This window comes from Camelus bactrianus, chromosome 17 (assembly GCF_048773025.1).
Source record: "Camelus bactrianus isolate YW-2024 breed Bactrian camel chromosome 17, ASM4877302v1, whole genome shotgun sequence".
Taxonomy (NCBI): Eukaryota; Metazoa; Chordata; class Mammalia; order Artiodactyla; family Camelidae; genus Camelus; species Camelus bactrianus.
The window spans coordinates 26,513,318-26,541,185 of NC_133555.1; the positions used below are offsets into that span (position 1 = coordinate 26,513,318).

The 27,868-nt window shown below is 43.1% G+C and overlaps 1 long non-coding RNA gene and 1 other non-coding gene across 9 annotated transcripts in view; one reads left to right on the forward strand and one right to left on the reverse strand.

Moving 5' to 3' along the window:
• LOC105079549 (uncharacterized) overlaps positions 1–27,868 on the reverse strand; it is a 575,211-nt gene that overhangs the window by 302,261 nt on the left and 245,082 nt on the right. The gene's annotated exons all lie outside the window — the stretch shown is intronic.
• On the forward strand, positions 27,162–27,387 carry LOC123612283 (small nucleolar RNA U3). The gene has a single exon (XR_012500163.1). It is a non-coding gene; the product is annotated as a small nucleolar RNA U3 (small nucleolar RNA).

Consider the following 27,868-nt stretch of genomic DNA (forward strand, 5'->3'; position numbering starts at 1 on the left):
TGAGACCTGGTTTCCTCATCTGTGATGTAAAGGACTTAAATGGATCCATCCCTCCCTCCATTCATTCACTTATTCTGCTAGTATTTCCTGAGTGCCTAGAATATGTAGACACCCACAAATGAAAGGTGGTATTTGGCTTCAAAGAACTCACAGCAGAGAAGTTACCAGCCCAGATTCTGGAACTAGATGGCCTAAGTCACAGCTCCCTGCTCTTATGAGCTGTGGACACTTTGATAAGTTCCTTTACCTCACTAAACTATTTCTTTATATTTAAAATGAGGATATTAATACAATATTATAAGACAGCTGTAAAAGTTAAACAGGATATTACATACAGAGTGTACTGCCTGGCAGAAAAATCCATATGAGCTGTTAAATTATTATTGATAAATGTGTTTAAATTGCTCTAATATAACTGTGTAAGTGATGCTTGAGGAACACTACGAAGGGAGCCATTAATTCCTTCTGGGATAGACTGAAAGAGGGCAGGTAGAATTTCAGAGGAGATGATACTGAAGTGGATTTCACAGGATGAGCAGGATTTTACAATGCAGAGAGAAAGGTAAGACAGTGAGGGCAGAGGGGGCCATACGTGAACATTTACAGAAAATGAACAGCAATGTTTTCAGGCTAAATTATTGATACAAGCAGGAAATGTGACTCAGTTATATCAGCAAGGAGCTGGTTTCTTTACATTTCTACTCTTCTCTCTTTTGTTATTTTCTTCTTCTTCCTAACACTGGACATCCCTCATGGTCACAGAGTGGCTGCCAACTACCAAGGTTACATACTTCCCAAGCAACATTTAGGGAAGAAAGGAAGCCTGCTCCTAAAGCCACCCGACAAGGGTCCTGGGCTTTATGATGACCAGCCCATTCCAGAACAAGTCTCTGTGGCTAGAGAAGAATATGGGCCAAGTGACTTAGGTCTGGGGCATCTCAACTGATCACTGTGACAACAGTGTGTGGTATGGGATCATCCTTTGGGCTTAGGCTCATCAGATCCACCTTGGAAACTGGATATCCCATCTTTGTATGTGTTTGTGTAGCATATGACTGCTACACAAAGGAGGAGAAATGGGATGGATATGGAAAGGCTGACCACATGCTTCATTGGTAGGCCATTTGTAGGCCACTTGTAGGCCATCCTTTAGAGTGTGGGGTTTACACAGTGGACAACAGGAATTCATTTATAGGCCAAAACTCACATTTTCGAAATAATTCTGAAGGCAGTTCGGGGACAAACTGGGGCAAGGAGGCCAGTGCACACCTAGTTCATCTCTTGGTTCCCTATAGAGCAAACACCCTAACTCTCCCAGGCAAACAGGTATTCCGGGCATACACCACACCTTTCAGAAACCTCACTTCTCAGGTTGAATTTCAACTCAGAGTGTTGAACTGCTCACAACCTCAAGCTGCTGACAGTAATGGAGCAATGGCTGCTATGAAATTCAGTGTGTTCTGAATCACTTCAAAGTCCCTGCACTCTGAGTCTTATCCTGAAAACCACTTCCAAGACGCGAGAGAGCCAAATGAGAGAATCTGCTGGAGACAGCAGAGGGGAGGATATGGGAGCCAGAGTTCCCTAGAAATGACATAACTTTGTGAGTCTGCCCACTCCTCTGTAACGCAAAGAAGGAATGGTCTTAACTTCACAGGCTGCTTATTCATCTGTGTAGCACAGTTTTATGAGCACCAGGCTATGCACCAGGCCCTGTGCTAAAACTCGGGAGAGAAGCCGCAGGACCAATGTGTGTCATGTGCTTAGCAGAGTTCCTCGTAGATCTGGGAAGAGAGAAACAGGAGAATGGGAACCTCTGGTGATCAGGAAGACATGCTTTGAACACTTCTCATGCTGACGCCATGGTGATTCAAGAACTGCCCACATCCTCAGAGGTCACAGTCAGAAGGCATAGTGGTCACAGAGAGAGGCCACTGGCATTTATTTGCTCTCTTGGTTAAGAAGAAAAAGATTCAAGGTTCCTCATTGCTCTCCTAATTCTGGAGTGACCCCCCAAATCCTTTCATTTGAAACCCACCATCATGTCCTTGGAATAGTTTCAACAATATCCAAAGGATGAGTTTTCTCACCTAAGAAAATCAGAACAACCTGGATGACTTGGATTTGTCTACCCTTTCCCCTCAGGGCTGAAATGCTTTATTCAGGGAAATATGTTTCGAGAGAACTTGGACAAACTCACATTTGAAAAACAGATTAATTTCCTGCTGTGCGGTGATCACAGCAGGGCTTCCTTGCTAGTGTTTCCAATGATGGCCTTGCCACCCCCACACAACCCCTGCCCAGAACTCTGATGAGAAGGCCTTGGGAATAAATAAGCTCCATGCCACACAGCGCGCAGAGAGCCTTCCTTCCAGAGGAGGATGCACCTCTGCCCGGGGAGGAGGGGGCCCACATATACATTCTCCCCTCCAAATACTAGAGCTAGGGGGAAGATGGCTTAAATTACTCTGGTTTGCGATCAGGAAATGAACATGTATTTTTATTGCAGTATTCATTACACAAAGAATTTTGCTTAAAGCCATCCCTATATTACTTGATATGAATGTTATATTGCATTCTGTGATGCACAACTTCTTGGAGGAATATTTTACAGAGAGATTAATAAGAGGAAGTTTTAGCGTGTGCTTCCAGCACTCACTGATGGAACCAGTCTATTTCCATTTTTCTCCCTGGAGCTAGTTTGACGCTGGGCTGACATGCTGGTGACAACACTTCACAGAAGAAGGCTTTTGTGCCCTACCCTATATATATATATATATATATATATATATTCTAGTTAAAGTACAGAGGCTAAAATTGAATGAGAGAACTCATAGAAATCAGCAATAAGCTAAAGGCAACACTTCTGTGCAAGGGTAATGAAAGGCGTATACCAAACGCCATTATCCTTAGGATGAAATGATTAGATGGATTAGATGTTCCTCAAGTAAGTGTAAATTAAAACACACAAGAAAAAACGGGCCTGGCCAGAGACCATCAAGACGGCCTGGTACAGGGATCTGCCCGTTAGCCAAGAGGTTCTCTCTGTCCTCAATAGGAGCTGGAAAATTCTCAGGGGCTTGGAGAGTGGGTGGTGAGTGGAGAGGGAGCAGCTGGTCCCCTCAGCAGCAGAGTACCAGATTAAATACCCACCTTGTTTAAGTAACAACCCTTCTTCACGTGTAGCCTTTTGGGGTGGGGTCAGACTCGCCATACCTTAGCGCTAGAGGTGGGCATGTGATTTAGACCACAACCCTCTAGCCACCCTGCTTGGTTCCAGATGGGAATACGTCTCAAGTCTAAGGCTTTGGTTAAAACTATTAGGAAAAGAACTAATCCTCCACTAAGATAGTATCAGTCTGAAGTTGTTAGGGTTTCAGTTGAGTGAAGGGAGCCTGCCTAAGAGCTAAGCCAACACAAGTGAAAAACAGAGAGATGGATTCTAATTAATATCATTTGAGATCCTCAGTCTAACATGCCTGAAGCTTGTGGAGCTATGAACTTTAAACCTAATTTTTTAAATAAACTTTTTATTTTGTAATAGTCTCAGACTCACAGATAAGTTGTAAGGATTATACAAAGAGTTCCTATATACCCCATGCCCAGTTTCTCCTCTTGTTAACATCTTACAGTAGTGTAATACTTCACACTAATAAGCCAATATTAATACGTGATTAACTAAAGTCCATGCTTTGTCCAGATTTCCTTAGCTTTTACCTTACGTTCCTTTTTCTGTTCCAGCATGTTATCCAAGATGCCACATTACATTTAGCCATCATGTCTCCTTAGGGTCCTCTAGACTATGAGTTTCTCAGACTTGTCTTGTTTCTGGTGACCTTGACAGTTGTTTTTGCCCTTTCCACACTGTACTCTTTGGGAGAAAGTCTTTTGTGCAGCCCACACTTACTTCACGGGGCGTTCCACCTCTTATGGACAGAGTATCTACATTAAATTACCTACAGAATTATTCTGCATGAGAGATTTGTCTATTCTCCCTTATTTATTTATTTATTTATTTATTTATTTATTTATTTATTTATTTACTTATTTATTTATTCAATCATTTCTTTATGTTGGTATGGGCTCATTTTATACTTTGGCTTTTAATTCAATACCTTATTTATTTTTCTTGCTCAAACTGCCCCCGCTTTGATCACTGTGAGCTCTCTCAGTTGGCTCCTGTGTCCCTTTGACATACCTCCTCCTTGAACATGTGTGTATTTGTGTGTCTTGTGTTTTGAGCACTTTCTCACTTTCTGGCAACATAAGATGTTCCAGGCTCATTACTGTACGTTCTCTGCCTCAGTTCTAGAGTTAGTCATTTCTCCAAAGAGCTCCAGTTCCTTTTACTAGTGTATGATATTAGAAACAAAGATCCGGGCATCGGGTGTAGCCATGGATCTTTTAATTAGGTGAGCCAATTCATCCAACCTCCTTTTTCTTCCCTTAAGTCTACTTGATTTGAATTTTCTGTCACTTGAGATAAAAAAAATTAATTAATAGAGATATAAAGATATAAAACAGAGCTCAACCATCTTCCCTCACTGTATCAATGTCAATAAATAACAGCCCTCATCTGAATCCTCTCCTTACATGTCAGGTGGTCTCCCAGGCATCTTGGGAGAGAAAGGACAGAGCCAGAGCACGACTGGGGCAATCCGCTTGTTCTGCGACTTGCCAAGCTCTTGGCGTATCTCTCCGCTCTCTCAGTCTGTCTCATTCGCCTGTGTTCTGCATCTTTGTTTTCTCCTTCCCCTCTTTTGACTCTTCTGGCTATCTCAGTCCAAGCCCTTTACCCCAGAGCTGACTTGGAAACATAGTCCAGTATGACTCAGATGCCAGTGCTGCATGATTCTTGCCCTCATTTAGAAGCTGGCGAATCAGGGTGCCTGCCACACCATATGATTCACGTCACCGTGTTCAGTTCCCTGAGTGAGGCCCCCTCCCTTAAAAGGCTACAGCCCAGGTTTCTTAAAACCTTAATGGGGGAGGGTGTAGCTCAGTGGTAGAGCACATGCTCAGCATGCACCACGTCCTAGGTTCAATCCCCAGTATCTCCATTAAAAATCAATCAATTAATCTAATTACCTTCCCCACTAAACCCCCCCCCCAAAAACTGGAAAATCCTTTCACTGGTGGGAATTTCTCTCACACCATCCTGTTCTTGTCCTTCATAGAACATATTTGCAATTATACATTTATTTTCGTCTATTTGTTCACTGCTTATATTCATCAGCACCACCAGAGAAGAGGAAGGTCTGTCTTACTCTCCACTCTACTCACAGTCCTACCCAGCACAATGCTTGGCACGATGCAGGAACCCCATAAATATGTGTTGCACGCACATGTGAATGAATGAATGATCAGTCCTGGACCCATGGCCTCCTTACTGTCTTAGGTCTGAAGATGTCAGAAATTAGTCTTGTCTTATGACAGAATATGAGAGAAAGGTGGCAGGGGGACCCAGATAAGGAAGTAAATGATGCCGTCTAGAGTATATTAAAGGGTCCAGACAGCTACTGGGGACGAGGCATGAGAACGGGGACTTGGAGACGACTGGGGTTCACCAGGCAGACAAAGGAGCAGAGATGGGAACTCTGGGGACAGTCCCCAGGCAGCCCATTAGACGTGAGCAGACGTAGGGGTGTCACAGGGTTCGCATCAAGACGAGAGCCTGGAAAAGCCCCAGGAAAGGGCAAAGGAAGGAGCAGGTCCCGGAGGTGGCAAAGGTGAGCCACTGGGGAGTGTGCAGCAGGGGCGTAACATTCTGATCTGGGTTTCAGAATAGGATAGGTGGAGGGAGGGATGGAGAGCAGAGGCAGGTGGCCTGCCTGGGCGGTGGTGCCCAGACCAGCCCCCCAGGTCCCGGGTGAGGGAGAATGCGACAGGTGGGTGGGCGGACAATCAGGGGCAAGTCCACACACTCCTGAACAGCAGGTCCTAACTGGAGCTGCCACATACGAGAGTGGCTCTTGAGAGCACACAGTGCACACCTCTCCCAATTCTGTGTTCTCTGAGTTTATGCCGAAAGCTTCAATTCAACCATAGTGGGAGTAATTACACCACAGAAATCAGCAAGCACTCTGGATTTTTTTTTTTTCCTTTTTCTGGAGAGCCAGCTTATTACTGCCAGAAAATCAATCAGCAATTCCAGAGGGGGGAAAATGCATTTATGCTTTGCAGTCTTTCCACTGCTTTTGGGTCATTTCCTAAGTGAGTCTGGAGTGGTGGGGAATTTTGAGTAAATTAGCCACACAAGAAACGCTTGGACCTCATCATCATAAGGAGGAAAAAATAAGGTCTGTCTTCCTAGGAAATAGGACACAGTCTGGATTGAATTCACCGAGCCTGTCTGCTTAATAATTTTTGCATCAAAATGTAATTTATAACTAATATTTTCCCCTATTCTGATGGAGATGGAGAGGAGAAAGAGAGACAATGGGGGAGAGACAGGCACAGAGAGATGTGGAGAGGAAAAAGAAAAAAATAAAAGAAAGGAAGAGGGAGGAAGAACAAAAGAAAGAACAGGGGAAAGAAAGGAAGCAGGCAGGCCACTGTGCCCGTCACTCTAAATGACACATGGCATCCTTGAAGCTCTCTAATCATTGAAACAAGACAGCAGCCACCTGCAACGAGACCATTCTATATGCCAAATGCAACATACTGCTTAACCTTCACGTATTAGATGTTGTTACTACCTATTCTCCATTTCAGATGAGAAAACAGAGGCCCACAGAGGTAAATAGCTTGCTCCAGTCACCCTCTAAATAAGTCCAGAGCCAGGTCTGGAGGGGGATTTGAATCCAATCTCTATTACTCCATGGTCTGCTCTCTTAGCTCTTACTCCAAACAAAGCAAAGTGGGGTTCTCAGTGAATTCATCTGAACACCCACTCTGGGCACACAGGCATTGTGAGGAATACAGAAAAAGTGCCTGTCCTCAGGAGTGGGCCCATAGTGCATCTACAGCCAAAAGGGATGGCAAGGTGGGAGCTTGGGGACAACACTCCCAGCTAATGTAGCTCCTTGAGACTGGGGACTGTGTCTTTCTGTCTCTGCACTGCCGGTACCTAGCACGAGCCTGGCTCAAGACACGTTTACTCAGTGAACAGCGTGAGCTTGTATTTGAAGGATGGATTAGATTCTTGCCAGAAAGGAGACCAGAAGTCCTTGCAAGAGGGAAGAAGAGCTGAACCAAAGTTTTCTGTGTGTGAGGAACAGATAAGCAGTGGACAGGTCCTTCTGGAGCAGACCGTCACTTTCCGCATCCATCAGGACACATTTCCAAGCCCTGCAGGGACTGTTTGTCACCAGATGCCCTTTCCTTCACTTTTAAAGTCCAGATTACAGTAATGACTCCATTACCAGTGAGTTACAAATCTTCTGATGGATTTAGATGGTTATGGACAAAGCTTGTTCACAGGAGAATGATACAGGAGGGAAGGTGAAGGGATATTTGTAAACCCTGATTCTTTAGGCAAATAGAGACAATAATGAACAGAATGGCAAAAGTGGCTTTGAGTGACTTTAAAACAAATATTCAATTCCTTTAGATCCTAAAGCTCTGAATCATCTTTTACTCACTCTTCTTCTTTGCCTTCTCTATGCAATCAGCCGCCAAGTCTTTTGTATTTGTAAAATATTTCCAGCAGCCACTCTTTTCTTCTGTTTCCACTGCCTTGCACTGAAATCACGCCATAGCCCAAAGCCGAGGGTGTGGCTGAATGTCTGCTCTAAAGCTCCCTCAGAAATCACTAGTGCAGATCCCTTGTTAGAGAGACAAGAAAAGTGTGGCCCATGGGATGGAAGACTTTCCTAAGATGACAGGTTATGGCTGAGTTGCAGCCACTACCAAGCATTTTCACTCCCAGGTTTATTATTTTCAAATGTATCATCCAGGGTTCTTGACTGTAAGAAACAGAAACTGACTGTGATGATCTTAAGTGAAAGAAGATTTCATGCAAGTATATCAGAATTGCAGGGGCGGGGGGGTCAGCCTCTAAGAACAGGCAGGAGCCAAAGGAGACTTGACAGCCAGGGCCACAGTCATGCTGCCACAGTCTGGTCAGGACCTGCTGCCCCTGCACTGCTGCACTTGCCACACTGCTACAGGGATGCTCCAACCTCCAGCTGTCCCCTCCCAGACACCAAATGTTGGAGTCCAGTGGCAGTGCAGTGGGAACGTAGACACTAGAGACGCCACCAGGACCAGACATCCAATGGAGAGGTGATCCTTTCTTATAGAGATATGGGCAAGAGGGGGAAGGCTGTGGCACTTGAGTGGACACTGGCAGTCAGAATCTCACGAAATGTTTTAAGCACTGAATTTTCCTGTCTGGGGCACTCTTCCCAAATGAACCTTCTGCCTGTTTTTCAAATGCACTTTGAGCCCATTTGTCAGACTACTTTACGCAACTTACTGTAATATGTGGCTCCAACGTCTCCAGTGTTATAAAGGTAAAACCCCATTAACCACCATCAGATCCTGCTTCACGCCCCCCTCCACTTTATCCTCGCCCCCAGCAGCACCCCACCCTAGCTGTCCTCAAATCATATTCTACTTCAGTTAGGCTGGTCCAATGGTTGGCTACTCTTCTCACCTTGCTGTCCTCCTTACCTGGAATGCCCTCCCTCAGCACCCAGCATCATCCAAATGCTACCTATGATCCAAGAGGCAGTTCAAGTTCTACCTTTTACAAGTTTTACCTTCCCAAACAGTCTGATCAATGCAGATGTCTCCTCTGAACTCTTACCTTTACCTCTCATTCGACAATCATATACTTTCTCAAACTGGGTGCCTGGCCCAGAGAAGACACTAAACACATATATGCTGAATGGATGAACTGAATCTTTACTCATCCTTCAAGACCTAGCTCAACTGTCATTATCTCTAAAAAGCTCTCCCCAGCCCCCAGGCACAATTAGCCTGTTGCTCTTTGAGTTCCTGCAGCAGTTTGTCTATAGCTGCACTAGAATACTTATCACCACGCCTGCTAATCACTTGTTTGTCAGCCTGTTCCTCCATTAAACCATAAGCTTCCCATGAACAGGAATTCTTTTGTACATACTATATCTAGCACATACTACACCTGAGCTGTCCAACATGGTAGCCGCTTGGTGTATGTGGCTATTTAAATTTATACTGTAATTAATTAAAATGAAATAAAATAAAAATTCAGTTCCTCAGTTGCACTATCCACATTTTAAGCTCTCATTAGCCAGATGGGGCTATAGGCTACAGCATAAAGCAGATATAGAACATTTTCATCACCATAGAACCTTCTAACACACAGCACTGTACCAGGCATTCTCTACGTAATAAAAATACTCATCATCTGAGAGTTCACTGTGCATTACACGTTGTGCTAAGTGTTTTATGCACATTAGCTCACTTAATTCTGAGAACTAAACTCATAGGGCAATACTAGGGTTATCCCCATTCTACAAAAGGAAACTAAGGCACAGAAAGGTTAAGTAATTTGGCCAAAGTCATACAACTAGCAAATGGCAGGGCCAGATTCTGCCATCCTTACAGGCAAATCTATACCCATAACCACTGTGCTATGTATCTTTCATTCAAGGAAGTATAGTAAAGTGTAAATAGAATGGACTCACAAGTCCAAATTCTAATCCTAACTCCCCCACATACTAGCTGTAAGCCCTTGGAAAATCTGATTATTTTCTTCTTGAAATGGGAAAGTCATAATCATTTCCCAGGGTCATTGTGAAGACTGAATGAGTAATGTGTGTGGTGGGTCCCACATAGTGCCCAGCACACAGTACGTTTCCAATGAATTCCAGGCTTGTTTTTACTCAATGTTTTACCCTCTAGGATGCTGAAAAATTCTCAGTTGAGTTATAAGCACAGTAAGTCTTGATAAGTATTATTTTAAATGATTGATTCTTATTCTGAGATATTTCCCTTTATTCCTTCCCAGTATTTTTTTTTAATGTGACTTTTACAAATCTTTTGACTAACTGCCCACTCAGTTTGTGTCCTGTTACTACTGTAACATGGCGGGGGTGGAAGGTGGAAATAAACGTTGTCTTCCCCAGCTAGGAAACAAGAGCACTGCAGAAAGGAAGGAAGCACTTCAGTCAACGTGAGCAGAGGAAAGTGGCAGAATTTTAACAGAATTGCAAGCATCAACCCCAGTGGCAGTATAGAGCCATATTTTCTCCTTAATGACCCAGTCCCCTGGATTCCTTGAAAGAAGGCAAACCTGATTCTTACTGACTTGACAAGAGCTTGTAGTGAATAATAAATGCCACAGTTCAGTCAGGCTGTTACCATACCAACTGGAAGGCCAGATGAACAAACATCTGAGAATGAATCGAATTACACAAAATCAAGACGGAATAGATCTGTTGCAAGGCATGTGGGTGATAAGAGAAGGGGATGGCTGGATTTCCAAGGACAAAACACTAGGCCAAAGTATATACATTATCTTTCTAGGCTCTTTGGATTGCTTTTTTCCAATGTGCTATGTTTATTCATATCTCTGGGCCTTTGTTCCTAAATGTTCCAAGGAAAATTCTGAATTGGGAAAGTTTCAGCTGCAAGTAACAGAAAATCTACCTCAACCGTGCTTTAAGTATTGTCAAACTTGGCCAACATTACTGAGAGTCCAGAGGTTGGCAAGAACTTCAGGTTGAGTTGATCTAGGGCTCCAGCTCTGTTTTGCTGGGGTTCTCTCAGATCCCCTCTTCTCCATGTGGATTGGCTTTATCTGTAGACTGAAAGGGAGGTGGGCTGTTATCCTCCTGGGTCTCTCAAATCCATGCATTGCCCTGTGGTAGACTAGAATATTTCTCAGAAATATTCAACACCCTCCCCATCACTCCCAGGAAGGATGAGCTTAACACTAAGCTTAGCCACGTGACTTACATAGCCAATGAGACATTGGTAAATGTGATGGAGCCTCGACTTGAGAGATATGCTTGTGTATTTTCACTGGTGCTCTCACACCTCTGCCATTGTCTTGAGAAGAACATGTAGGCTACCTTACTTGTCCCAGTCAATGTAAGGAGAACTGAATTTCCCCAACCAGCAAGGTGCAGATCACTAAATAGATGCTTATTGCTCTGTCTTGATGAGGTGCTATGGAATTGTGCTGTGCACATTTTGTGGCAAAAGCTGACAGAGTAACAGTCGGATTAGAAGAGAAAATCTCTTCTGAAAATTTTTCCATAAGATTCAGACAAAGTTGTCTCATAAGCTCCCCTGAAAATCTCTCCCTGTATCTCACTGGTCTAAATTGAGTCACATGTCCAAATACTGGCAAGAGAGATGGGTTTACCCTTAGACAACTAAGGTCTTTTCCTGGAGGGCAGCCTCTCCTTGCATGTGGGCCACCTGAGGAAGGAATGGATATCTAAATAACATCAGAGATATGTTTAAAGGAGGAAATGGGTGGTGAGATGGCAACATCTTCCGTCCCTACCTCCCTCCACCCTCAATTCAAATCCTGACTCATCTATGAAAATTTCCCCATCCTTCTAACCCATCTTGTTTGCTTCTTCCTGTAGAATCCAAATTGGACGGCTCTCTTACTACAAAAATGAGTATTTGCACATGACTTCTTAGATAGCCTCAACGGTTTTGCTCTAAATGACTGAATTTTGGTTTCAACACAAGTATGGCAAAGTGGTTGAAATTTTAGACTCTGTAGTCACATCTGGGTTCAAGTCTTGGCTCCACCATTTACCGGCCCTGTGACCCAAGGAAAGTTATTTACCCTTTCTATGCTTCAGTTTCCTCAAATGTAAAATGGTCCAAAAATAATATTGACATTTCAGGTTTTGGGGTGAATGAATCAGTTAGTAAATATTAGTGGGGTTTTTTTTTTCTATTAGAAGAATTGGAAAGACTGATAGTAGACCATGCAGCACTCATTCAGAGTTTGGGGTGTATTGAAATTGTATAGTCAGATGTTGTCAATGAAATATTCTTTCAAACTCAATGAGGCACGTGTCCTCTCAGAAAAGCAAAATAGAGAGTTCCACGGTAAGTCAATAGGGACAGAAGACATAGGCTGTGAGTTTATCATCAATTCTAGTGGAGCTGTTCACTCTGGATTTGGTTAGACCCCTTTGGGTGCCTGGTAAGAAAACCTGCTTTAGCTAGGTTAGGCAAAAAGGGAACGTCTACCACATAGGACACAGACCATCTCATGGAACTCCCAGGCAGGAATGCAGAGACTGGAACCAGAACCTGGAACTATTGGAATGCTTTTCATTTTTCTCTTGAATCCCTCAGAGAGCTGCTTCATTCCACTTCCTCTCTGGCAGCCTATCTTTCTCTGCTGTTAATCTTCATGTCATAATTTGGTGTCTCCATTTTTTTTTTCATATCACACTTCTAGTCACCCTCAGAGATTGACCTCCTGTCTCTTAAGTTCCATTTCCAAATTCTAGGAAAAAGACTCTGGCCTTGTTTGGATCAGATGTCCCTCCAGCCATGATGCAGGTGCCAACCTGGATGCCAGAAACCCACCTCTGAGGAATGGGTGCCATTCTCTGAGAAAGGGAGAACTGTAAGCTGAGCACACACTTCAGAAGGATCCCGATAATTTACCTGTCCTGCCTAGGATGGTACTTCCTTCCCAAGCTCCAAACTGCCCCTGCCCCCATTAATTCTTATCCAGGAAGCCGGGAGAGCGATGTGCAATTTGGTACATTAGAAAGGTCTCCAGATGTTTCTCATGGTTTACAATTTTAAGGAAACATTTTCTTTGAGCACTCACAATACAGTGAAAAGGAAGGAAAAATACAACTTAGTATTAAAAAAAAAAAAAGAGGTTAAGACTCTACAGAAAGTAAGACCAAGCATCTTCAAGCATATAGAAGACTTAGCCACAGATAATATCCCACTGTTTTCTGCCTGCACAAAGAGCAGTACAAAAGCATGAGGTTCCATGTAATGAAACAATTCTTAATAGGAAAAGAATTACTAAACAATAGAAGAGCTCTGTATCTCTGGGGCAGTCTCAACGTGCCTGAGGGTGCGTAAGTAGGCCAGCTGACCTCTCAGAATGCTACCCAGTACAGAGTCTATGATCCCAGGGCCAGGATCAGAATCAAAACAGGCTCAGAAACAGAAACCCAGATGGGACTCAAGTGACCTAGAGAAGGAAAGAAGTGAGGGAAATGGTTCATTCTAATCTTCTCTGATCCATCTACTGGGGTCAGTCAAATTGTACACTCAACTGCTTTATCTATGTGGATTCATTCCATCGGCAAAGAAGGTGATAGTGGTCCCAATCCGGTCTCCTCACACCTCCCAGTCTTGGTCCCAGGGCAAGATGCTTTTTTGGTCTATGGACCCTTCCTCTAGAAAGATGGGACCTGGTAATTGATGTGGTGTGGCTGGTTACCATATGGATATGGCTTGGCCCATATTTGCATGAACAGGGAAAGCCAGGCGTGCAGTCAGGTCTCAATATATCATCCAACCAAGCAGGCTATGACTGGGGCCAAATCTGCTGACTCTTATTTCTCTCTTTCTTCATCATCAGAGGTCAATCTATACCATGGTCTGAATGTTTGTGTCCCCTCCAAATTCATATGTTGAAATTGTAATGCCCAATGTGACGGTATTAGGAGGGGGGCCTTTGGAAGGTAATTTAGGTCACGAGGACAGAGCCCTCGGGAATGAGATTAACGCCCTTATAAAAGAGGCCCAGGAGAACTCCCTTGGGCCTTCCACGTGTGAGGACGCAGCATGAAGTCTGCCACCTGGAAGAGGGTTCTTACCAGAACCTGGCCATACCGGCACCCTGATCCTGGCCTTCCACGCCTAGAACTGTAAGGAATCAATGTGTGTGGTTTAAATCACACAGAGCGTGGTATTATGTTACAGCAGCCAGAATGGACTAGGCCAATCCTCCTCTTAGTTATCACATCAGATGAGATGAGGCTTGTTGGAGGGCCTACTCCTTGCCTGCTTGATGCCAGCCTAGTAACCTTCCCTCTTGCTTCTCCAGGCTGGCAGCTGGTGAGCACATTGAGCCAGGCGTCTCTCCAGCTACCTTGTTGCCCCTCCCTCCTCAACTTCCTCTGGTGGTTGGACAGGGGCAGATACTGGGATTTAAATCTGTGACAGAAAAGGGAACCAGAAGACCCCACTTAGCTCTCTAGGCTTTACCAGAGCTCAACGGTCAAATAGCTGTGAATAAAGTGATAGCTTCAGGCACACTCTTATTCCTTAGGTATACAACACTCTCCGGAACCTCACAGGGGAAGGCAGTGGGACGGTGACTGACAAGGCAGGGTTCCAGCATTCCTGGATCCCAGGGGACTATCACCCCATAAAACCCCAGCAGAGTCCAGGTGTGTGAACATCAGAGCTCCTGCACTCTGGCTGAAGCATTCGGGAAGCACTGTGTAGTCTAATTGTACTTTCTCTTCACAAGGTATGAAGACATTAGACACTTGTTTTCTGATTTCACCTCTCAAGGGAAAACAGAACTTCAAAGATTTCAGACTTCAAAGAACACAGACAAATTAACCTGCTATTTTGGAGGTGTAGCCTATGCTTCCTCCTGTCAAACTGCTGTGGATTGCTCTCTGAACTTCATAAAGGAGCCTGTGAGGAAAGGGGAAAGTGATGGTTTCCTCAGTGCCAGCCCAGCTGGCCCCAGGACCCGAGCTCACCGAGTGCTCCCACAGCGTGGCCCACACACTGTCCCACTCGGCACCCTTCCCCTCCAAACCAGCCCCCAGGACCAAGACAGGAGTTCTCCCAAGGGGGTCCCAGAACTTCAATCCCTTGAAATGTTGCTCAGAAAAACCTTTTAAGTTCCACCAAGTTTAGGAAGTGTTCTGTCCCATGTTCCCCCTCCGTCCTTGCATATTTATAAGGCAGTTTAGCAAATTAAAGGCAATAAGAATTCCTACAATAAGAAGACCCTTTTGGCTTTGTTTAGATCAGAGACTCTGAAGTCTGCCTTACCATAGAGCTCTTTTTATTTATTTTTAACGTAATTCCTATTGAGATTCCGTGAAGCAAACATTCTACCAAACATAGCTTAGAAACCCCAGCTCACACTGAAATGTCTTTATTTCAAATGAGAAGCACTCACCTTGCATGGATTTTCATGCCCCACACCCCCTCTTTAATTTGACATTTGTTGGTCTCACTGTAGCACGTGGAGTATAGATTTTCACTGTTTCCTCAAGTGCTCTTTACTGCCAGTTTTTCACGCCAAACTGATCTCATTATTAGGGGTTTGATGGCATTTCAGGCAAGGCTCTAGAGTTGGGGCATTTAAACAAGGTACTGTAAAACTTTTCATAAAGACGTACAGATCTACACAGTTCAGGCAACACATTCTTTGAAATCCATTTAGAACTACTTGCTGCCTTATTTCACTACTTAGTTAAAATACCATGTCTAAAGAAAATATATGTAATTTTCATTGTCAGTATCAAAAAATGACAGTAACTGTAATGTCTACGAGTGGAACAATGTGTTACAGAAGAAATGTTAATGCTCTTAAAAATCTAAAATCCTTTATAAGGTGTGGCATATTCTATAATCTGTCTCTTGGGTTTAAATGCTTTTTTTAGCTTCCTCTGTATTTATCATTCTGTGCACAGCTCTAGACACCTCTGTTTTGAATGTGTCTCCCGGAATTGAAATTTGGTGCCATTTACTGACAAGGCAGAGGGGGTGGGTGAGAGGTAATCATTTCTGACTAGTGATCGATGGGGCAATCCTCCAACCTATCACAGACTCCCTAACAGTGTAGGGGGGGCAAGGCAGATTTTTCCCAGCCTCAGCTCAATACATCTATTACTGATATGTAGGCACTAAATTAGAGATGAAAGTGCGATCCGACGTGCAAATCCTGTTGTGTTCTTTGTAGTGTGAGCACCATGGAGACAGAAAAGCGACAGCAAATCACTTGCTGACACAATGTTGGTGAGATAAGCTGATGACCATGTGGTGGTCAGAGATGGGGGCAATCGCATCTGAAAATGGTGGGCTGGTAAATGGAGGGGGGCTAAAAATCAGTATTTACCGCAGAGTCAGCCCCCGAAGTATAACTCAGACAAGGAGTTGCAAACTTGTCTGTTTATTGTTTCTATCAGCCTTTCTAGGTCGGCTGAAAGGAAGCCTGCTGATTCTGAAAAGATCAAAATGACCCTTGAAACCATCAGATAATGGGCTGAACACATAGGACCTTGTCCTCCCTCCAGGGTGCCTCTGTCAGAAGGTCAGGCAGGACCAGAGAGCCGCTCTGTGCTCTGCGCAAAATCCACCCTGAGGTGGAAGTGTACATCTTCCCAAGTTAGAGCCCCAGGTAGTGAGAACGTCCCCAAGTCCTGCACAACATGTCTAGGGATACTGCTTCCTTTGTTTTAACCCCCCAGGAGACACCCCCAGCCTTTTGTCTCAGCAGGGAACATTTTGCCAGGGCAGTGGAAAGGAGGCTAGAGTGTGTGATGGAGTGAACACACGTAGGGGCTGCCTGCAGGATTCCCACAATTTTGCAAATGAATTGGGGGCTGGGACAGGTGCAAGACAATGCCTACAGCAGAAGAGAGGGAAGAGCACTCTTCTGCTTAGGGATCTGGGTAAAGTGGCACCAGCTTGAGGCCCAGCCCAGCCTGGGGTCTTAGTCAAAGGATCCACAATCAACCTGCCCCACCAAAAAACTGAAAGCTGTTTAAATCTCAGGAAAACACTGAAAAGGGATTCTATTCATTTCACACAGTGAAAACTTCATAGATCTTTCCCTAAGGCAAGACCAGCTACATAATCTGTGGAGCCCAGTGCAACATGAAAATGTGGGGCCCTCCATTCACAAATTACTAAAAATTTCCAGAGGGTGACAGCAGAGCATTAAACCAAGCGCAGAGCCCTTCAGAGAACTGTGGGAGCCTGTGCTGCCCTAGGGGCTTTTCTTTCATTCATTCACTCACTTGTTCATTCTCTGCCTCTCTCTCAAACACAAGGGGGCTCTCCTCAAGTCTTTGCCCTCTCCCTCTCAAGGTGTCCTCCACACTCCATCCCAAACCAGGCCTGCAGAGCCTCCCAGGCCTCTCTCCCCGCTGGCCCTGTCTCAGCTCCTTATCATGTAACTCCACTTGGCCTCTTGCTTCCCTTCATTCTTCCGTGTACTAGGCCCAGACTGGGTGCTGCAAAGGATGATCTGACTGCAGCTAACCAGATACAGCATTCCTTACAGGCAGAGGCACAGGGCAGAGATTGAAAACACTTACCTTGTAGTATTTTATCAGTATTTATGAATTATTGATACATATCACTAATTAGCCAGTGTTAGAGGCTATAGGTTATCCCTAAAATGCAACTGTTGTTGACCTCTAGGAATTTCTGTTCTCAACTAGGCGACGATGATGATGGTGGTGATGATAAAAATCAGCTCTTGAGCACCTACTATGTGCAAGGAAACACGCTGAATCTTTCGTACGCGTCAGCTCCTTTAGTCCTCGCGGCCACGAGGGGACATGTTATTATCATTTCCATGTGCGGATGAGGAACTGGAGCTTCGACAGGTTGTCAGCTTGCCCTTGCTCACGACCCAGCCATCTGGCTCCCTAGCTTGGGTTCCTGATACTAGCAAATAAGCTTCACAAACAAATGAGAACAATTAGTTTTCCTCCCATGCTGCCTCTCTGCCAGACATACAATTAAGTCCTTACTATTTGCTGAATTAATGTGTGTTCTTTATTAGGAACAGGAAAGAGATGAAGATGAAAAAATGGAAAATGGAAAAGAACCAGGCAAGCCGGGTCAGTGAGAGACTCAACGGTGTTCAGTTTCCAATAATGCCTTCATATCCTATGGTTTACGGAGTTTTAAGTAGCAATTCCTAAACACCCACTTAGCTTTGGGGAAGCAGATGCCTGGTCCAGTTTGTTTTTATACACCCACACGTCTAGCATGGCACCAACTAGTTGCTCCACAAATGTTACCCTGATTGAATTAATTTGAATGGAATGGAACTGAATTAAATCAGAATATTTCCATTAGAACCTAGTTTTATGTTGAGAGAGCTTTAAATGTAAATTAAATGGACTTGATCACTCTTTAGAAGTGCACAAAATAACTGTGGACAAAGCCCTAAAAGCCAAAGATCCCTGAGCCTCAGTCTATGGGAGCGAGAGGATGGTGTGCACCTCCCCATACCCGGCCTGCTGTCTGCTCATCTTCTAACTGTGATGAAGGGACTAAATGAAACCTTCCAGCACTGCCACACTTCCGCAAATGGGTATTAAATAATGTTCCTTTAAGCTACTGGAACTGCTGCATGGGGATTCTGCCTCATCTTTATGGATGCCTTGTCATAATTTCCAGAATTATAGAAGCCATCTCATGACTCCCTAGATTGCAAGGAAACAATATATGAAGTTTTTCTTCACTCTCAGCTTGGAGCACGTAAAATGATTTTTTCACTACTCAGAATCAGAACAGATGAATTTAAATACATTGGCTTGCATAGTTCCGAGCGAGCTGGGCTTTGGAGAGAAGCTCACCACTCTGGCAGGGCTCAGCTCCCGAGGGAAAACCCAGAGGCTGGGATAGCTGTCCTGCACACAGAGGCTGAGGTGCCCCTCACAGCACGTGCTGCCTCACCTCTCGTCCTGAACAGCCCAAGGAGCCGGACAGGTGACGTTACTCTCAACACCTGGTCGTTGGAACCATCCTTTGTTCCCCTTTTCCTGTCCTTTCCAGTTCCACGCCCTGCCCTCTGACCCCTTTACTCCTTCTATTTTTCCCAGGAAAAATGTCTAAAGCAAGCTCCAACCCAGGGTCTGACACAATCCTGTGAGACGGGGAGGCATCACGTGTTTTAATCACTCCTCCCCCACCCCACCCCACATACAAACACACTGTGCAGATACAGAAAGCAAAGCCCAGCCCAGTGAAGTGGCTCCTGTGGTCTCATACCCAGGCAACAGCAAAACTAGAGCTCTCATTTAAGTCTCTATTTCAGTCAACTGTTTTCCAATCCGACCCTCAGGCTCAAGCCCCCAGATCCCACAGAGACAAACTCAGTAAAGATACTAGGAATCCGCATCATCGCCTCTCCCGCTTACTGAGCGCTTACTATGTGCAAGGAGAAAGAACATGCTTGAGGTCTCACAGGCAGCACACGGTGGAGAAGGGACCCAGCCCAGGACCGTCTGGCTCCAAACTAGGAGTGTAACCACTCAGGTGCACTGCCTGTCTATAGAGACACCACCCTTCACAAGATAGCCTCTGAGGGGCTGCACAGGAAACTCTGATCTTGGAAGAGAGCAGGTAGGACCATCATTGGCAAAGAAACTCATCAGCTGGTTGGTCCACCCTGTGGGCTCGGCTCACTTCCCAGCTCCCATGAGGTGAGATCCAGGCACCTGCTGGTACCTTCCCCCTTCAACCAACACACACACGTGCACATACTCACACCAGAACCCCAAAGAGTGCTTCAGAAATTCTTTACTTCTCCCTCTACTGAGTTCAAAGGATGGTCAGGCTTTGGCAGCCATGTCCTGACTCTGTACCTTGTCTCCACGCATTTTGTGGATAACTGCTAGCCTCACTAGAGATTTTTAGATCATCCCACAGGACCAACACTTGAGCTACAGACCGTCTCCTTCACGCTTTCTGCCCATCATGCAACCTCCCTCTTTCCTTTCATCTCCTTCTTTCCTCCACCTCCTCTGTGTGAGTTGGTGGGCATTCTCTTTTCTACCCAGTTCTGCTCCTAAGAAGAAGGGAGCCTCAAATCATAAGGATGAAAGTAGGGACAGCGGGTAGAGAAGACACCTCTATAGTGGCTGGGCTCTGGGTGAATTATTTTAAAGAAACAATTTACTATCTTGCCCTGTAAAGATTAACTTCCTGGTAGACTATCTCATATAACTTATTATCTCCACCTTTTCTTAGAGTTGCATTATAAACATTCCTCTCCATTTCTTTATCCACGAGAAGTGCCAGGAGCCAGAAAGAGGGAAGAGAGAGAAGAGAAAAATAGTCCTACCTAAGCATATTACGCATGTTAAACTAACTGAAATGGATATTTATTATTTTGTGGCACTCCAATAACACTTTTTTTCTTCTTTTGGTAACAGTGCCCTAATATTTTTATAGCTTAGGAAAGACATCAAGGGCTCCTGACATCACTTGAATCATGTTATGCCCGAAGCCATATCTACCCAGGGAATATTTGGTTGTAAGAAAAATAAAATCCTCCTTTGCTTTAGCTGGTTTGAGTTTGGAAATAGAGTCACTAATGAAAAATTTCTTCCTTGAAATTGTAATGCTAGCCAGATCTTTCTGGCCAAGACTCTGGACATTTGCAGATCTTTAACTGTGACATAATAGCCGTGGGCAGCAAGCCAAGACTTTCTAGAGGATGCTACTGTGGGGCTAACAGTGCCTGATCAGGGGAGATGGGTCCTTGAACTAGCGGGAGGGCTCTGCTCCTAACACAGCTCGTCTCCCGCAGTAGGCATGAGCATCCATAGAATGGCAACTTGCCGCTCTGGCTAAGAGCGCATTCTTATCAGGCCCAATGCAGAGCCCCCTACGCCTGCATGCAGCTGCCAAAGACAAGTCTGGAAAAGAAGAAATAAAACGAAAAGAATGCAGTGCCGGCTTCACAGCACTCTCAGAATACATCTCATTCTTGTGAGCAACAGAGGGGTGCCCAGCATGCTTGTCAGGACCAAACCTCCTAATTTAAGGTAGAAGACCACTGTGCTCATCCATTCTTTTGCTCCCCCTGCCCTCTCTGTGTCAAGCCTCTCCACTTACTGTAAAGGCCAGGTTTGCTTCTACAGGGTAAACAGCCAGGTATCTGGCTATTTCTTTATTTAGCCACCAGCCAAGTTTTCTCTTCTTTTACCTCAAGGCCTGGTTACCAGGAGTAACCAATGCAAATGCAAACAGCTCCGGCAAGCCCCAAGGGGGCCCACTGCTTAGGGGGCTCACCTAGAACCAAAACTGAGCTTGGAGACATGATTCAACTTGTCCTGCAGATAATTAAGTGCCGCTGAAGTCTTCTGGAAGGAAATCAACAGTTTTCCAAAGGAAAATCAGGGAAAGGATAAGAAATCTTTATAAGACCCTCTGGATGGGTTTTTCTTTCAGAGATTGAATAGAAAAAAATCCATGTTTTTTATTTGTGTAAGTTGAGCCTATTGTATATGCTCGACTTGGTGACCAGAAGAGGTTAGTGTCATTTGTTGAGAGAGGGAAATGGAAGTAAGGGACAAAAAAATTTTTAAACAGCAATGGAAGCCTTCAAAATACTCTTTCTCCAATCTAGGCTTAGGAGGATTACAATCATCATGGGGCCAGATTACAATAAGTGGGGGCAGCAGGGAGAGATTAGAACACATAAGTATTCAAGAGCACATTTACTGTCACTCCGCCCCTTCTGCATGGTCAGCCTCTTCCACTGATAACAGATAACTTATCTTCTCTTAGGGAGCCCTTCCCTGGCCTTCCAGAAGGGACCAATTCTCCTGCCCACTTCCATACCTTCTCCTCAAAGTTATCTTTTTTAGTTCCTGTCACATTACAATTTAACATGTATTTGTGCAGTTATTTAATTAATGCCTCTATTTCCCTGACTAGAACTATAACCTCCCTGAGGGCAGGGAACATGCCTATTTCTATTTGCTATTAAAAACCCTGTGCCTAACCCAGAGGTCGGCACGTGGTAGGTATTCAACAATGGTTGTCGGTTCAGTGAATGAATAATTAAAAAAGAATGGATGGATGACATTGGACTTCATTCCTGAACACTTGCTGGCCAGCAATGGTAATGGGATCTTAAGAAAAAAAATTGAGTCTTACTCCTTTATTGTCATCTGTTTCCACTATAATCCAGGCTAGTGACCTGGCCAAAGTCATGGTTTATCAAGGCAGTCAAATGATGATAGAAAGTTCTGTACTAAATTTGTACTCATTAATAAGGCTGATAATTGCAATGGATCTAAATAGATCAGATATGTTTAAATTCTTGAGATTCTAATGAATTCTTTAAAAGGAAAAGATAACTCTAAATAGGTCATCACTGGAGTATACTGGTAGACTAATTCATTATTTTGAAAACTGGCAGAGGGAAGATTCAGATGTTTAGCTTTTCTTTCTTATATGATCTGTACCAATGATTAACCACAGAAGAGAGGAAGTTTGATTTAGAACTATTCCAGAAAATACATATTATAAAAAAAAATTTAAATATCACTATTTTGAAACTCTTGATCAATTAATTGGTTGTAGCAGATTATCCGCCCCCCACAAAAGCCATATTAGTTCCCAGAGCTGTGACATCAGATGGGAATCTGTTTCCCCTTCTTTGAAATTGGAGGATCTTTTTTCTTTGACCCATTCTCAGAGACTGGGAATAAGTTTACTACTTTTTTCCTCAGTAACCCCTGCCCAAACTCAGGGAAGCCTGGAATTTAGAAATGGGGACAAGGCACAGAGAAAGTGCCAGGAGAAGCTGTCTAGTTCTGGTATGAGATTTCAAAGGGTTAGAGAGAATAGAGAGAATCTCCCCCAGCTTTCTTCTTCTTTTTCATCCTCTTTCTGTTCTCTATTCCCCTACACAGGCTGGTCCACAAGTACCTAAAACTCTTGAGAGTTTCTTCTCTGATCAAAGTTGCTGTGGACTCAGGACTGTTAGGGGGCAATCCCCAATTACTGGTGTGTGTGTGTGTGTGTGTGTGTGTGTGTGTGTGTGTGTGTGTGTGTGTTTCTCTCTGTCTTTCTTTCACAATGCCCCAGACAAGGGTGTATTCCCAGAAAATGTAAAGCAGAGTGGAATAAGTAAAGCCCTGGTTTTCTGAGTGGAAGATGGAAAAGGGGGAGCCATAAGGAGTCAGAAAATACTGGGAGAACATGGAGAAAAGGAGTTTGGGAGAATAAACACATGAAGCTGGTTTTGAATTCTGGACTTACCCTCAAGCAGCTCATGCATAGATCTGACCCTAAGTGGCATGTCACAGTTAACTACCCAAGTATCAAGCGGTCTACTGGGTGGTGCTATTCAGTGATCTGAATAGGATTATAAATTCTTTGAAAATGGACTCTGTGTTAAAACCACAATCTCTAGAAGGCTGATTGAAATGAGTGACCTGAACTTAACCAGTATAAATGCCTGCTAGAACAAAATCTATCAGTAGTCTTCATAGGATTTAAACAAGACCCATGGTCTCATATCATCAGATTCAGAACACCCAGGATATGATACATATTACTCAGCATATGAAGAACCAGAAAAATCTCAACAGAATATAGAGTCCAAAAATAGACCAACATAAACATGGCCAGTTGATTTTTGACAAAAGTGCACAGGCAATTCAATGGAGAAAGCATAGGCTTTTCAACAAATGGTGCTGAAATAATTTGGTTATACCTACAACAGATAGATAGATAGATAGATAGATAGATAGATAGATAGATAGATAGGTAGATATAGATACATAGATAGATAGATAATTCCCAATCTAAACCTCACACATTATGCAAAATTTAACTAAAATGGATCATAGTTATAAATATAAAATATAAAACTTTTAAAAGAAAGCATAGGAAAAATATTCTTGACCTGGATTTAGGCAGAGTTCTTAGACCTGACAACAAAAGCACAACATGAAAAGAATTCACAAAACTCAAGGGTAAGAAAATAACTCATTTAAAAATAAACAAGATGTGAACAGACACTTCATGAAAGAGGATATACAGAGGACAAACATCTTTTATTGAAAAACTGTTCAATATCATTAGCTGTTAGGGAAATGCAAATTAAAAAACTACTACACAGTTAACAGACTGACTAAAATAAACATTCTGATAATTGCAAGTTTTGGTAATCATGTGAAGCAGCTGGAACTCATACATTGCTGGCAAGAAAGCAAAATGGTACAGCTACTCTTGAAAACGGTTTGACAGTTTTTATAAAATTATACATTCAATTACCAAGTGACTTGCTAATCCCACTCCTACACATTTACCCTAGAGAAATGAAAATTTATGTTCACTAAAACACTTGTACATAAATGCATGTAGTGGCTCTATTCATAATTGCCAAAAGCCAGAAATAACTCAAATGTCCTTCATCAGAGGAATGTACAAACAAACTGTGGTACATCCATACAATGGAATACTACTTAACAATAAAAAGGAATAAACTATTGCTACTGCACCTTGGATGAATCTCAAAAGCATTGTGCTGAATGGAAGAACTTAGTCTCAAAAGATTAGATACTGTATGAATCTGTTTATATGGTACTTTCAGACAAAACTATGGTGATGGAAAAAAGATTAAAGATTGAAATGCATTATGGATTGGGGAAGACATGAAGGAATAGTATGAGAAAGATTTTGAAGGTGATGGAATTGCTTGGTTTCTTGATTGTGGTAGTGGTTATTAGAATCTGTACATGTGTTCTAATTCATAGATCTGTGTACCCAGATTTTTACTTTATATTAATATAAAAGTTAAAAAAAAAAACAAAACCCTCCAAACCATCACCTGTCTCACTGACAGCTCCCTAAGTTAATACCTTAGAAACACTTAACATTTCTCAAGAGGGTACTATAAACAAATAGCTTTATTACTATCCTAACGTCTACTCCAGTATGTTCTGATGCTCTTTTCTAAACTTTCTTTATGAACATGTAATTTGTTTACATTTGTCTTTTCAAGGAGAACGACAGATTTAGAGATGCTCAATGCTCACAAAATAAGTCAGTCAGTCCATGTATACTTGCTTTTCAGTGATACCATCCTCGTGATAATGAAAATAAAATGATGGGGGAATCTTAAAACCACAGGAAATGCTCTGTTTGAGTACATCAGAATGTCTCAGCACATTACCATTTCTCCACTGGCCAATACACATTCTGCCCAGAATGCCATAGGATAAATGCAGAAGCAGAGATTTATGCAAGAGTTTGATAATATACGATAGTTCTTCTAGAGCAAGAGGCCCTGCGCCTTAGTGACAGATGAGAAAGACACCTCTGCTGTTGAGAACTCTTTTGAAGAAACAATGTTTGGAAACTCTTTGTAAACTTTAAATGACAAGTACAACTGTGGTAATTTTAACACGTGTTCCCAAGTTCCTTGATATCCCTTCCTTTAAGAGTTGGAGTTTAATTCTGCTCCCCTTTAACGTGGGAAGGACTTAGTGACTCGCTTCTAACAAATAAAGAAAAAGTGATGGTTGAGTGACTTTGGAGACTAATTCACAAAAACCACTGTAGTTTCTCATTTGTTCTCTTTCTTTTCTCTCTCTCTCGCTCTCTTTCTCTCTCTCTGACCACTCACTCCGGGGAAAGCCAGCTGCTTGTCCTAAGGACACTGTGGAAAGGCTCATATAGAAAGGAACTGAGGCCTCCTGCCAAGAGCCATGGGCGAGTCTTCTTGGAAGCTCATCTGACAGTCCTAATCTTTCTGATCTTTCAGAGTCTTCCAGTCTTTCCAGTCCTAAGCCTTCAGATAACTGAAGCCCAACTGACCCCCTAACCATAACCTCACGAGACACCCTGAGCCAGCACTACCAAGGCAAGCCACCCCGAAACCCTGCCCCTCAGAAACTGGGAGATAATAAATGTTGGTGGTTTGAAGCTGGTAAGTTTGCAGGCAACTTATGGTACAACAACAGACAATTAATAAACCTCTACTAATGTTAAACTGCTCTTTGATTTAGAAAGAAAAAAAAAAAAAACCTAGGAGAGGCAGGAATTGAGATCACGATTCACTTCAACATTTTTACCAAGATAACATTCAAGTTATCTGGACTTCTTTCCCGGAAGCCAGGGAATTATTTGAAGATACAGGGCATTTCCTAGAAATGTTTTTATTGATCATCTCCCTACAGAGACATCCTCAGGCTGCTGCCCTACATGGCAGGTGGGGAAGCCTATCACACCTACCTCCCACCAAGGATTCCCAAACTGTTACTTTATTAAGCAGCCTTTTAAATGGGCTATGTTGTATAAGATGTCCCAGAATAAAGCCCAGCAAAAAGATATGCACACAATAAGCACTCAGTAAATGAGTTTAGGTGTTATCAACGGGCTGCTCCTTTTATTCTTTCAATTAGCAGATACTGAGCTTATTTCCAAATTAAAAAGTCAAACCAAAAATAAAAACCTAGAACCAAGGTTAAAATCACAGCCCTATTTCTCTGATCTCATACTTTCTTTACAAATACAAATACAAATGCAGAGTTTAGCACATGCCATGAGACAGCTGCATGAGAAGACACTTTAAGAGAAAAGTAGCATTTGATGTTTGTCTTCTAACACTGAAGATGGAAAACTTGTCCAACAATTCACAAATCGGTGAACACTTGACAGAGAAGTATGCCTTAGCAGCATTGCTTGTTGTATTCCTTAAAAGGAAAATTGAAAACACAGGATCACAGGGGTCAGATGGTTATTATTGGAAGCCAGCTCTTATAAAACGTATTACATACCATTTCCCCCCAACTAAATTGCATTGCTTTGTCCAATTCACCCGATGCGGCCCAGGATAAGGTGTTTTTCTGATGTAGATAAACATCTAGGTTTCCAAAAGCACATCCATTTAAAAGCGAGGGTCTGAAGAACACCAACAGTGACAGAAAAATGATATTTTCTATAACCTCAGCATCACAGAGAATAGTTCCACAAGAAATAGTTTACCAAAAATGGAAATCTTATTATTAAACATATATAGTACTATTCAGCAAAATCTGCTGCTGATGGCAACTTCCAAAACTAGAACTTTTAGAGAATTTCACTCTACTGGGATTTGAAGAAACTCTGAACATTCATACATCAAGTTATTCTTATGACTTTTTGATAGATGGATCTATATGTCAATAAGAGGAAAATTTTTAAAATACCAAATAAATAGCAACCATCAAGGCAGTAGGGAAAGGAGGTACAACAAAGAACCATCAAATCGAGCCACAACTTCACATGAACCCACACATGAGGATTAACAAGGTATCTGAGGTCAGCTAATCATTAAAATGTGGGTCTAATAACTGACCTATGTAAGCTTTTAACAAAACGTCACCTGGGTGACCCAATTCTAAAGACATCTAATGCCATCTTGGTATGAATAGTTGACCTCTAGCTTTAAAACAGAAACTGAGTCTAGACTCTAGAAAATGGTGCTATTACTCTGAAATCCTAGCAGGAGGGAAACTATTCAGTGTCTCCTACTTGCTCCAAACAACATTCCTCACAAAAGTTTGTAGAAAATCAAAAGGGGAGCATTTTCCACAAGGAGGAGGGGCAGGGTTCTCTCTTGAGTGTGAAGCTGGCTCTTGGTGTTACCTTGCTGCAACTGCCATTTGCCAGCGATGATTGTTTTTCTCTTCCTTTGGGAGAGTAAGAGGGAGAGGGCATAGTCTAAGCGGTTTCGGAGTTAAAAAAAAAAAAGGCGGGGGAGTACATCTTATGTACAATAATGGTGACCACAAATTTAAAGGGAGAAGGAATGATGCATGTGGAACCGAGAAAACTAGTGTTTAATAATCTTTTTATTTCCAAGTGACAATTGGAATTTCATAGTTCTGAAGAGAAAGGTGGAAAAATGGATACCCACTTGGAAGAAAATGAAAGCTTCACTTACTTTGTAAAATGCTAGTGTGAAAGACCCTTTCTTCTCAAAGAAAAACTGATCCACTCCCTCCCTTTCTCCAGTGGATAATCTTCCCCTCTCTTCTCACTGCCTGATATGCCTACTGCCTTCTCCCATTTGGAAATGGAAGCTCAGCTCCTTCTCCTCTCCTGACAACAGCATCTGTTAAATTCACACCTTTGCCTGGATTCATGCAGCACTTCTGTGCTTCATCTTCACAGAATCAGGCTCCAGGTAGATGGTTAATGAACACTTGTG